General features: G+C 37.7%; 1 pseudogene; it reads left to right on the top strand.

The window, feature by feature from the left end:
* Positions 1-306: 306 nt before the first annotated feature.
* Positions 307-8,812, top strand: LOC131050100 (cytochrome f-like; annotated as a pseudogene).
* The last annotated feature ends 5,512 nt before the right edge of the window (positions 8,813-14,324 follow it).

Genomic DNA, 14,324 nt, shown 5'->3' with positions numbered 1-14,324 from the left:
AATTCATTTTTTTGTGATTTAATGGCAAATTGATTTATTTAATTAAATATACTAGGATATTTAATAAAATAAATAGGATAATTGTTTAAAAATGATTTACTTGAAATGATCAATTAATTAAATACTTATTTAATTAATTCAGAGTGATTAATTTGCCATGTGACATTGATGATTTAAGAAATTAATTGTTTGCTCAAGATTAATTTTAATTGCCTTTGGTTAGGACCTTGTGATGAAATTGAGACTAGGGGGGATATGATTTTAGATTACCATTTTTTAGGGTATTACACAAAGAAGGCTGCAACTATGGTTTCAGAGGAGAAAACAGAGGAGGAAGCCCCAACCCCAAATGCAAGGAAACCCACTCCCAAGAAAATAAAATCAAAGAAGGATGGAGAGGTCAGAGCCTCCATGGTAGTAATACTTTCCCAACATACCCCTCCTGTGATTGAATTCAAAGAAGTTGCGGAGAAGGCAGAGGATCCACCAAAAAGGAGGGAAGCAAAGAAGAGAACCCCTCCCAAAAGGAATTCTGAATCTTTCTCCTTTGTAGAGGAATCCCCACAACCTCGACAGAAACCAATAGCACTAGCTGAGCCTCCCAAGACAATTGTTGAAGTGGAAAGGGAAACAATGATTAAATTGGAAGAATTGGCAAGGAGGAAAACCAGAGCAACCCGAGTCTTGAGCCAAGATTTGCTAGACCTATTCCCTAACTCAAGATCATTGGAGTCAACTAAGAAAGTGTGGGGTGACACAGAGGCTAGATGTAGGGATTCCATCATGGGACATAGGTGGTGGGATGTCTTCCACGCCTTTTATGGAAATAGGGACCAACCTAACCCAATATCCAACCCCTGGAAATTGAACTTAGGAAGGCTAGTGGTCCCAAATGTATTTATTGAACCAATTTTGATTAGGGAACTGGCCAAGAAATTTGACCCCCCAAGCTTTGTTGTCAGAGACCTTCAAGGATGGGTTATTTTTTATATCTCTCAGAAGGCTATCAGTCAATTATTTTGGATGGATGGGTCAGCCATTAAGGGGATAAAAAAGAAGGCCTTGTTGATGATGTATGTGTAGCGTCCTAAATTGCGACACTTGCAATTTCGACTGCATTTCGGTCTTCACGATGGTGACGCAACATGCAACCTGAATGGAGACCCTGAAACTTGCTCACGACACTGAAAACTGCATTTTTCAAGCACCCTGGCCTGAACCTCCTTGCACCCTGTTGTCCCAGGAGGTGGGACCAGAGCGCCCAGCGCCCTGGTCCCTGGGTCCTATTTTGGGCCCGGTCTCCTAAGGGGCTCGGGTCTTTTTGTTTGCAATTTGGAAATTAACTTTCCCTGGTCAGCCTAAGGTTGGGAAAATCAGTCTATCAGCCCTAATTGACAAGTATATAAATGACATTTTCCTCTTTCATTCGATATGAGGATGATGAGGAAAAAGGCGTGGAAACTATACTCAAGCATTCAAGCATTCAAGCATTCTTTCAAGCAATTGATCATTTCAAGTCTCCATTCAAGGCTAAGTGTTGCATTCAAGACAAGGATTCAACCATTGAAGAGGAGATCACATACTACATGCTACAACATACAACATCTAAACCTTCGCACATAAGGATACCAAAATCCTTAGAACAAGGTATTAGCACTTGTTTTACATACATTTACATTTATAGCTCTTGCTCATTTCTTGGTTAATTCCAAAACCGGGGTTTGACCTAAAGGCAAACCCCCAATCCCTAACCCCCCAATCGTCTTCGCTTTTCTGTGTGTAGGTTGCAGGTACGCGGCTGAAATTGAAGATCTGGAATCCTTGTGCAGAGACGAACAGATCCCCCTTCATTTCGCGGATTTTTCGGAGGACCGTGGCGCCGGGCGCCATCGTCCCGACAACTTTTGCTCAAATTTGCAGGACAGCGCCGTATCGACATTTTACTGCTAATTCCAGGTCCGCAGCTTCATCCTATAACCCGAACTCAGTTTATAAGCGAATCTTTATGACTTTCTATGCATTCCTAGCTTAATTTCCTTAACAACATTCTTTACAAAAGAGGGTAGCCTTGCTTTCCTAACCCTTGAAATTCATTTAGCATCCAATCTTGCATTGCATGGGATTGGATCTTATGAGTTTCAACCCCTCTTTTGAATGTAAAGTCTCTCCCCTAAGTGAAAAACCATCGAATCCTAGCGAACCTCCCTTCTCTCTCCTCGGAGTCGGAAGAGGGGAGAGCAACTAGGGTTTGATTGCGATTTTTTCTGCTTTACAGTATGAAAAGAACACTATGAAAATCAAGAGGGACTATCTGCCCATATTTTTGAAAAAGCTCTCCAAGTTTGCCCCAAGCTATATCCAGCCCACCCTGCCCTCTGAGACTGAGCCTTTTGCATTAGATAAGTTTGAGACTTATTTTATAAGGACATACTATGCCATGTGCCAAGTCTTAGGAGAATATTATGGGCGTACTATGTTGCCAATATATTACATGATGGTGGCAATGTCCATTCAACACCCTACCACCAATGATTTTTTTTTATTTTGCTACAATTCTCCAAGCCAAGTTACAGGAGAACCTAATAAAGGCAAAGGATGAAAGAATTCCATTTGATTTCAAGCACTATTCTTTGGTTTGTCATCTCATTTTGTATCAAAACAAGTCAGCATGGTCACCAAAGCTAAACATCATAATGCTAGATCCACAGACAGGGTTACCATGACCTATTCACAGATGGACACAAATATGGGATAAGGGCTCTCACTTTGGGGATTATTGTTTATTCTTTGATTATTTTATCAAAAGGGTTTTGGATATGTTGGGTGTAGTGATAACAAGGATGCCTACACATATACTTAAGTTATTAAGAATAAAATCTTGTTGAGCTCCAGATGTACAATATGTAGAGGGGGATTTTAGCCATAATTTTGGAGACTTCTTCTATTATGATGACTGCACAATTATAAGGTGATATGGTTTTGATAAGGCTCCTCATAGGCTACCAATTTATGTATCTCCTATGATTTCATCCTTGGAATTCATGTGGCAAATGATGTGGGTAGATAAGGACCAGATCCCACAAAGAAAGGGGAAGCATCTCCCCAAAGCCACTAGCTTCAAATAATTCGCCATTGGATGTGATAATTTGAAAAAGATCCAAGATATTTTGATAAAAAACTGCAGGTTTAAGGTGGTTATAGCCATAAATTATGATCCTAAGGGGTACATAAGAGACTTAAGGCTAAATAAGCTTAAAGAAAGAAGCTACCACCATCAATTCTATGAGATGGAAGACCTATTGACAAATGCTCTATCAGGTGAAGCCATCCAAAGGAAGAAGAAGTGGCAGTTGTTGAAAAAGATAGAGAATGAGAGAATGGAAGAAGAAAAAAACTATAAAGGGCTTCTTAGAGAGGAATTCCAATTTGCGTTTGCCAGAATGATCATTCTCCTTCAGCATGCTAATGATATAATCAAGAACAATATTCAAAGGAAGGAAGTCAAGGATAAGGGAGAAAAAATTCAGGAGCAGCCTATTGCTAATATCTCCATATTCTCCAAAAAAGGGGTGATTATCACAAAAAAAGGGCAACCCGAGTCTTCCAAATCAGCAGCCAAAGATAAAGGGCCAATGGTGGGAGAAATAAGAAGGGTGGAGAGAGGAGAAAAAAAAGATCTTATATTTTGTAGACTGACAACCCCAATGTGCCCCATTCTTCCCCCCCTAGAGATTTATTCAGTGAGGTTGAAGCAGTAGAGCAACTAGATGACATGGATAGAGCTTTGGTTCCTAGTGTCATCCCTACACATAAGGTGGACAATGAAAGAATGGATGCCTCAAGGGAGTTCATATCTAATGATAATTTTGTGAACTCCCCTGAATCCAAATCTTTTTGTCTCAAAGAGAAATTGAGAAATGCGGTTGAGGGGGAATAAATAAATATAGACCCTAATAATATTCAAACTGGAACTTGATCAAGCATAGAAGATGCATTAAATGAGTTTAGTTTTATGTTTCATTATTTAAAGTGACTGTAGTCAGTGATACTTCATTGTGTTGAGAAGTATGCTCTAGGCAATAAGCCTTCTTGCGTGTGCAGGCCCCCATATTATGTAATATCTCTTCATATGGCCAGTGAATTGATATTGTGGGTCACAAATCCCATCGTGGTTTTTCCTCTTTGATGTTTTCCATGTATAAACTCTCTGTTTTATGGTGTTCATTTGTGTGATTGGTTCATTGATTGTATTACTTATTTCAATTTATATGTACCAATTTACCGGTTAGTGAATGCATGTTATAATAAGGTTAAAATTGAATATTCTGGCAGAACACTTATTCACCCCCCCTCTCAGTGTTCTTGGATTCGACCAAATTGGTATCAGATCTTTGTGCCTTGAAGGAAGCCTAACATCTTGAGGGAGATCTTGAATCTGGAATCCATGGAAATGAGTATGGAGAAACAACTTAAGGTAGAACTTGAAGATTATGATGTTGAAAGGATGAAGAACTTGAAGTTACAAGATGAATTAGATTTTGCAAAGGAATTCATTCTTAACCTACAGGAGAAGTTGTCATCTGTTCAAGCTAGGAGGAAGGAACTTCTGCAAAATTAGGATAATGAAGAGAACAATGCCCTTAAAGAAAAATGTCAGAATTTGAGTCAAGAGAATATTATCATGAAGAATGAGATGCAAGCCCTAATTATGAGGATGTCAAAGGAGATTGAAGACTAGAAGATGAAAGAAGAAAACCTTGGGATCTCTAAAAGACAGATCTGAAGAATGCATCTAGTTGGCTCATGAAAATGTTGTGTTGAGAACAAAATTAGTGCAATCCCAAAGCAATGAACAAGAACTTGAAAGAAAGATGATAATCCTAAGAGATGATCTGACTATTGCAAATGAGTACAAGGAGAAATTTAAGGTTAGTTCAGCATAGCTTGATGAACTATTGAAAATCCAAAGGCAGAACAGAGAATCCAGAGGACTTGGTTTTGAACAAGGTCAAAGTTTCGGTATGCATGAAGATCAGAACAACCGGAACTAGAGGACACCGGTAAGGAAGCTCAATGCTCACAAATTTAGTGATAGATGCTTTGTTTGTAATAAATTTGGTCATATGGCTAGGCAATGTAGAAATAGAGCAAATCAAACTATAATTCTATTCCTAGATAATGTTCCAAATGCAATAAGTATGGTCATAAGACAAAAAATTGTAGAATGAATGTAAAATGTCATGCATGTAGAAAATTTGGATATATGGCTAATTAGTGCAGGTCAAGCAATTATCTCAGTTATACAAAGCAATTCAAAAGAACAATGTTACATGTTATGAATGCAACCAGATTGGACACATAATCATGTTTTGTAGAAGCAAAAATCCACTAGTTAGCAATGATGGATCAAATGATAAAGGGAATGAAAAGATCAATGAAATATGACAAGATCGTACCAAACAATGGGTCAGCAAGTCAGATGATCAATCATAGCATGGAACTTCTCTGGTTACTCAACCAGCAAAGCAGATTGCTCTTGTACCTGCAGGAAGCTCATCCACTAACTGAGGTAGAAACCTTAGGGTTAGGAAAATTTCATGAAAATATTGTATGTCATGGGAAGGAGACCTGGAAGAAGTTTCATAGATTGGAAAAGGTTTATCCAGCATGGAGATGTCCAATCGAGATCCGGTATGTTCCACCAAAAGATATTTATATCAATGAGGAATTAGGGTTTCTTGAAGGTTAAAAGGTTGAATCCACTTCATTTTTTTATCAACTTGCATTCAAAATGATTAAGAGCGATACAGAGTGAGTCTAAGGTGATTCAGAGTGATCAAAAATCTTCATCAGCGATTCCACCAGCACTCAGAAGAATTATCTAGGGTTATTCACCAACAAACATTTATCAGGTATTTATCGCAATCATCTCTCATCATGGAAGATGGATTATCCTCTGCACCTACTTTAATTGCAAATCCAACTTGTCAAGGTTAAGGATCGTCCCAGGCCAATTTTCAAGTCATGCCCGCATATTGCCACCTTGGATGATTCGATTGGTGCATTTTCATGTGTTTTGGAAGGAGTTGTTTATGTTGAAGACGTCAGAGCATATATTGATTGCCATGTTGAGGATCTGGGTACCAGTGACATCAAGAATATGTACATGAATGAGTTGATGAGTGACTCTGGTAAGATCAAACCCAAATATAAGCATATTGAAGATCTAGGGTTTACTGGCATCCTTGATATCCCTAAATTCGAATATGAGATCATCTAGTATGTACTAACCAGGGTACATGGAGAGTTCATTTGGTTGGATAGGCCATATAAGATCACAAAGGAGGCCATTAGGGCCATCACCGGTTTACCACAAATTGCTCAGCATCTGGAGAAAAAGATTTCAAATTATCAAGTTAACAAACTCACCAGCACAACTTTAGACCGACGATCAATGAGGGTCAGCACCATCACTGACAAACACATCAAATTTGGTAGCATGATTATTGGGTATAAGGTAACTCAATCCAACCATCTCAATTCTATTTCTAGCTCCTGCATATATGTCGCACATAAAATTATGAGGGAAAATGAGAAAATAGATCTCTGTGAATGGATGAAAGATGAGTTGATCATTAACCTTGGAAAGATTAAAAGAGAGAAAAAGGGGGCATTCTGGTATAGGAATCTCATTGTCATCTTAATTCTATTTTTCCTTAATGAAACTCTCAGTTTTGGAAAAACATAGTGGCATTTGACATCCCGGTAGGCAGACAATTGAAGCAATCTATTGCTAGCTTGGGAAGCATGCGAGATGATAAGGTTTGGGGTTATTTCAAGGCATTTCAGAAAGCAATGAAATCCAGAGAGAGAATTCCCAAACACATCATTGATAAATACTCAACCGAGATCTTCTTAATGGTCAAAAAGGATGAAATCTTAATGGAAGCAGTTAAACCTCAGAAGATATGGATAGAAGAGATGGGGTATGAGGTTGATGCTATGATTCTGGATGCTTATGCTAAAATGTTGATTGATGCTCCAATTGATGAGGCTGAAAAGTCTTTTGGTACTGCAAAGCAAAAGGAGCAAGAGGTTCAAACTGAATTCAATCAAAAGAAGAGGGAGAAATAGCAAGGTAAGGCAAGAAAATTTGTTGAAAAAGAATCCCAAGACATCAAGGCCTTAATGGAAGTTGTTCTCACAAAAGGAAGGAAGAGGAAAGAGCCTGAAATCATCACTGAGCCTATTCCATCAGACTCTAAAACTGAAGATGACACTCCTCTAGAATTCAAGAGGGTATTGAGAAATAAAGGTAAGGAGCCTAAGGAGGAGGAAAGGAAGCAATCAGTAAGAAAGGTCACAATCAAGGTATCAACCAACAAACTTGCAGAGAGGAGACCTACTCCAAAGAAAAGAGCTCCAAAGGAAACATCTCCTACACCTTCTGCACCATCCGATACTGACAAAAGAAAGAAGGAATGCATAGACCTTTCTATTGACACTAGTAATGTAACTATAATCCCTCCCAAGACTTGTGCAGAACAGATAGATGAAATCACCAAGGATGGAATTTTGAAAAATATACAATTCTAATATGAACATTTAGATGATGATGAGCAAAAAGAAATTGAGGAAGTAGTTTAGTTACACCTAGATATATATAAGAAGGCTTTATTAAAAATTGAAATGCGAATATTGACACAACTGTATAATAATCTTGATGCTAGGAGATTATCTGCTATAGAAGAGGACCATCACATAAAAATTCAAGAGTTATTAACTACTTGTGGTTCAATTACTCCAAAAGAGTTGGATATGACCCTTGAAGTTGTAAGCAGAACAATTTTTCGTAGCAAGCACAAGATAATTAGCCTTATGGTGGGCAGGGTTAAGGAAATAATCAGTGAAACCCACAAGGCATGGGTCCAATTCTTTGTTGACAACCTTGGTTTCTTCTCTTCACCGAAAGCTAATCCTAAGACTGACACTACCAACATCCCAATTGAAGGGAAAGACAAAGGTGTAGTGGGCTAAAAAACCTATGGAGATTGAAGTTCCACAATCCGTGCTTCCTGATACCATTTTTGAAGTAGTTGTTAAAATACCCTATGATAAGCAAATAAAACAAGTTCTTGCTAATGGTAAGTAAGGGACTTTAAATGTAAGAGTTGTTCTTATTTTACCCAAAGGTTTCAAATTAGCTCCTCCAGATCGTATTTATCCCGAGATTAAGGACAAAATAGGTGATCTTTATTTTCAAAACTATCATCCCAATCAAAAAAATATTCTAATAATAGGTCCTGTTCCTGGTCAAAAATATAGTGAGATTGTATTTCCCATGCTTTCACCAAATCCCGCTACTAATAAAGCAGTTCACTTCCTGAAATATCCTATATATGTAGGTGGTAATAGAGGAAGAGGACAAATTTATCCCGATGGGAGCAAAAGCAACAATATAGTCTATAACGCTTCAACAATGGGTAAAGTAAGTAAAATTGCACGTAAAGAAAAGGGTGGATATCAAATAACTATTGATAATCCATCAGACAATTGACAAGTGGTTGACTTTGTACCTCTGGGACCGAAACTTCTTGTTTCAGAAGGCGAATTCATCAAGGCGGATCAGTCGTTAACGAATAACCCTAATGTGGGTGGATTTGGTCAGGAAAATGCAGAAATAGTACTTCAAGATCCTTTACGTGTTCAAGGTCATTTATTATTCTTAGCATCTGTCATTTTAGCATAGATATTTCTAGTTCTTAAGAAGAAACAATTTGAGAAAATTCAATTGGTCAAAATGAATTTTTAGGCACATAAAAGTGAATCTCCATCTAGACCTAGAATCCTACTTCTTGGTTAAAAGAGGAAACCCCTGCCTTTTCCCTTGTGCTTTCCTCTGCTTATAGGTCTTTCTCTTTAGCTTATCGTGCTTCAATAGGGACTAGATAAAGAACTGGATCATGATCAAGAACATCTCCTACTCATGCTTCTGTTGCTATCTATGACTATGCAGGTGTCTCCACTACTGCTTAAACTACTGTAGAATCAATCGTATCTACTCATGATGTTACTGGTGATGCTGGTGGCTATGGGGTCTACTTCTATTGTTGGTACTGGATATGGGTAAACTGGGTCAACAATAGGCTCTACCTATTGGTCACGAAGATCAGCCCATAGAATTTTAGAGCGAGCACGAAGGTCAAAAAATGGACCACGAAGGTATATATCTCGCTTTCTAACTGGATCTATAGGTTCTTTACCATGAGCATCATTGACTGGTACTCGATCTTGATTACTAAATCCAGTAACTGGATTTCTTTAAGTCATAATAAGAATTCACATTAGACTCTACGCCACGAGCATCTAGATCTAGGGTCTAGATATAGATCTGCTACGTATGCTTCACCTGTACCTAGAGCTGGATATGGGCATGGAACTGAGTGAAGGTATGCTGCGTATGGATATGGGTATGCTACTACTGCCCTTGCTTATAGATATGATTAGTAGCCCACCCATAATTTTGAAAGATACTAAGGAATTGGATGTAGAGCCCCCGACATAATCAAATGCATATGACAAAGAGGAGATACTGACAAAAGTAGATAATGTACATATACCGACAGATACACAGAATGTACAAGTTATAGAAGTTGAGGATAATAGTCCTCAAGATCAAAATGTACAGATTGAGGATACAGTTAATGAGAAACTAGCAGTAACAAATATTGCACCAAGTGGTGAAGCCATCGGTGCAAAAGAGGATGTTATTAAATAAAATAAACCAGAGGAGAAGAGTAAAGAGAGAAATCTTGAAGGTAAAAAATTAAAAGAAATTTAGAATGAAACAAGTGCTTCTGCACAACCATCAAAGAAAAAGGGAGAGGAATTTGGTAGGGAACCGGTAACCAGCACATCTTTGTTGTCAATTGACACCTCCCGGGTAGAGAAGAAGAGTATAACTGAGATGAGTTCTACTGAGATCATGATGATTTCTACTCAAAAGATGATGAAGGAAGGATCAGTGGACAAGGGAACAATTGATCAGTCAGTTACAATTTTGCACAAACTTGTCCCAAAGTGTTAGTTTGACAAAGGAGAAAGCCCATCAGGCAAGCTCAAAATAATTCCTGAGCACATCTCTAAGGATTTTCAATCATTGCAACAAATATCTAACTGTTAGGCATTGGAAAGATTCACTCAAGCTAAGAAAGGCACTTTTGATCAATTGATTGAATCAGATAAGAAACAGATTTCTGACAAATTGAAATTAATTGATAATGCTTTAAGGAAATGTACAAATATATACAGAGTATGGTGTAACACTAGATTACTAACTACAGATATAGATAAAGGCATTAAACATACTCATGCTAAAATTGCAGGTATAGTGAGTTATTTTGATTGTTCCAATTCTTTGACTACATCTATCGATGAGCAGATTTTGTTTTTAGAAGTTCAAATTTCAGCTCTTGAAAGGGATAGAGACAAAATCATTAGGAGAGATAAAGGGCTCAGAGGATTGGTGATTTCCTGGTTGGACTCCTTGAGTGTACATAAAAAGGAATACATAGATATGATAGGAAATCCCCCACCGGAAAACTTAAGGAGAAAGAGTCTCATGCTCATATGATTAATGGACTTGTATCAATATCCGACACACTCAAAAATCTGGTTGGGACACTTATTTATAGCTTTTGGAGAAAGCCTATCCAGAAATTTTCAAGTATATTCAGCTCCAGTAAGGTATTTTGGGACACGTTCTTTGAATAGAATTTCCATCTTTATTCTAGTTTTTGGTGTTTTTTTGGCATTGATGTCAAAGGGGGAGGAGTATAGGTGAAAAATAACTCATCAGCATCAATAGATATGGAGTATTAATATAGATCATGATTATAGATGAATATTCAGCTCAAGGGGAGCAGTCTCAGGGTGAATCCAATAGATTGTTGGTAATTGACACTCATTTCATTGGTTTCATATGTTGACATTTATGGCAACATATTCCTGCTTCATTCTTTGGTTTGGTACTTCACAAGCAGACACTTCACCGCCACTGGCAGGTATCTTCTGTTGGCCATTTGGTGGAATTGATTATGTGTTTCATTGATGTTTTATCATTGATGTCAACACTAACTATTTGGATGCTTTTACAGGCACCCTTCTAGTCCCAGTAGGTTGAGTGGTTTCTGGTTAACTTGGATCAGGCATGATCCGATAGGCTCTAGTATAATCTAGTGATGGAATTGACTTGTTCATGATACTAATACTCATATTTGGTCAATTGGTTTTGGTCTGGTGATCGGATGTTATCCTGTTTGCTTAGAAGCTTGGTTTCTAGTTCTAGTGAGGGTTTCACCAACAGAGCTTTTCATGAAGATATTTGATGAATTGCATAAGTGGTGTTGGTACAGCTTCTGATGGAGTTTCAGGATGTTGTCGATGATCATGTTCGAGACTTGGCATTTGGAGATCATTGATGAAGCGTGTGGACCTATACTTGGTCCCAGTTGATTTAGGTTATGGACTGGCATTAATGTAACGTGTAGATAGGACCTACTGATGTATTTTTGGGATGTCTTATGTGTTGGATATTATTTTTTTGGTCTAAGGCTGACATGGTTTGTAATTATGTAATTGGTTTATTGTCTAGTGGTCGGCCTGATTGTTTATGGTCGAGGGTTTCTATAAATAGATGTAAGATCTCATTGTAGATCATCATGGTTAATGTAAGAGGTCATGGTCAAGGAATGTAATGTGTGAATAATGAAATATCATTTAGGTAGAGGATTTGGTCGACCATTGAAGATCAAATTGGGTTTATGTAAGAGGATTTAGTCCTCTGGTATTGAGCTTAACTAGAACTATACTCTGGTTTAGGAGATGCTATCTTTTGCAGTTCAACACTTCTTTGGATTGTATTCTAGATTTATATGTAGTCACTGAGGCTCCTTTTGTGATGATCAGTGTGCTCTAGGTTTTTAGCCTTCCTGCAAGTGCAAGCCCCTTCATTGTAATTTACATACTTACTATAGAAGTATTATCTGACTTTGGGTAGGCTTTCCACCATGGTTTTTCCCTTTACTGGGTTTTCCACATACAAATCTCGGTGTCATGTGGATGGTATTTATTCTGTGATTATTGTTTATGCTTAATTAGATTAACTTCTATTCTGATATTATTGTTTTAGGTTTCGGTATTAAAGTTTAAATTGCTAATGCTTCTAGTAATCTGTGACAACTGATTCACCCCCCCCCCTCTCAGTTGTCTTTCGGTTATCTGAACTGTCTAACATCTTCACTAGTAGGAAGGATTCTATGGGTATCGACATTGAAGGCTGACATGATTTGTAGATTAGGTTAATAACCAGCAAACAGGGTACCGGTATAGGAGGCCGACTTCATTGGGAGATCCGGCAATCAGAAATTCATGTTGTTATTTATGTATATATGTAATGAGCCGACATGAATAATTATTTTTATAATATCTATGTAATCTGACATGATTGTGAAGGACTATAAGGGTATATAGGTCATTTATTAGATCATTTTGATATATGATGTTTTTATAAGATTAGATCAACAATGCAAAGATCATGTATATGAGGTCATTTGTGTAAAAATCAATGTTCTGTAATGATCTGTAGATGATTTTGGATGTGCTCACAGAGCGAAGGTTATTCCAGTAAGGGTTTGGAGTTTTTGAATTGGAACTTGATTAGGCATAGCAGATGCATTAAATGAGTTCAATTTTATGTTTCATTATTCAAAGTGATTGTAGTCAGTGAGACTTCATTGTTTTGAGCAGTGTGCTCTAGGCGGTAATCCTTCTTGCATGTGCAAGCCCCCATATTATGTAATATCTCTTCATATGGTCAGTGAATTGATATTGTGGGTCACAAATCCCACCATGGTTTTTCCTCTTTGAGGTTTTCCACATATAAATTGTGTGTGTTATGGTGTTCATTTGTGTGGTTGGTTCATTGATTGCATTACTTCTTTCAATTTATATGTATCGGTTTACCGGTTGGTAAATGCATGTTATAATAAGATTAAAATTGAATATTTCAGCAGAACAGTGATTCACCCCCCCTCTCAGTGTTCTTGGATTCCAACACCACTTGGTTTCCATAGGGGCAACAATTGAAGGAGATTCTTGTGGCATCTCAAAATAAAGGGAGTAAGGCAAAATAAATTGAAATAAAATGGAAAAATTATAATCAATTGATTAAGGATCTCCTAAACATTGAGAAGGAAAAGAAAGCAATGAGTGATAGGTTTGAGTCACTCAAGGGGCTACAAAAATGGGACATCCCATCAATTTTGATGCTAATGCAGCACATTAAGGATCTGAACTCTTGGCGTGCATATTTTGAAACGGCTATAGTAGGAGTCCTTAAAACATTGGAATCTGATCCAGATTAGGAAGCTTTGTATGGTACAATTTTGGACAGGATCATGGATGTAGATACATTGTATCATAATTCCTTTGTGGATGTAGTAGGGGTCCCACCTCAAGCAACTAAGACTGCAATGGATAGGTTGTAGGGCCTAAAAACTTTTGATTGGCCAATTACAAAGATGGATGGATGGTACATTAAGTTTTGTATTGTCCTCCAACAAGGCTTAGAGGAAGAGGATGAGGAATATTAGTCGCTATTTTTACCTTTTTGTCCCCCTCCAATTTTGGAATGATGGTGTTATTTTTGGAAGGCTGCTAATAACTTTCACCCACCATCATCCCAGTTTCCAAGATATCAGGAGTTGGCACCCTCAACCCACATTTTGGACCTGACAGGATACAACACATAGGGACCACCAGGAACAGTCAGTTGCGGGATTGCAATCTTGGACAAGGACTTCTCGACAACAAGGAATGAATGACTCAACGAGAGAAGGGAATGCCTACAAGGACACTTTGTGATTGTACTTCTTCCTACTTAGGGTTTCATTTTTTTCTACTCATTGGCCTAAAGCTTTTTTTCTCCCTTGTGTTATAAAAGGGAATTCAGGGCCTTGAGTACTATTCTGAAAGTTTTTTGATCATATGTACTAGGAGAAGAGCTTAATAGAAAGACAAAGTTATCATAGAAATTTGCACTACAATTTTGTGAATGTGCTTATTTTACTCTGAAGATCAATAAGAATACATTTTCTGTCCTGATCTCATATTGTCGGTTCATGTGTTATACGATTTTTAAAAACTAAGAGTTTTTTAAGCTTGTCTTCTCAAAGTGAGAATGTGTATGGTTTGATACATTTCATTTGTAGCAAATGAATTAAATTCTATCAGGATTACAGTAGCATAGTATGAGTTGGTATGAG

The sequence above is a fragment of the Cryptomeria japonica genome, chromosome 4 (genome assembly GCF_030272615.1).
Source record: "Cryptomeria japonica chromosome 4, Sugi_1.0, whole genome shotgun sequence".
In the NCBI taxonomy this organism is placed as follows: domain Eukaryota; kingdom Viridiplantae; phylum Streptophyta; class Pinopsida; order Cupressales; family Cupressaceae; genus Cryptomeria; species Cryptomeria japonica.
The sequence above is the reverse complement of the archived record's forward strand: the minus strand, read 5'-3'. Positions and strand labels throughout refer to the sequence as shown.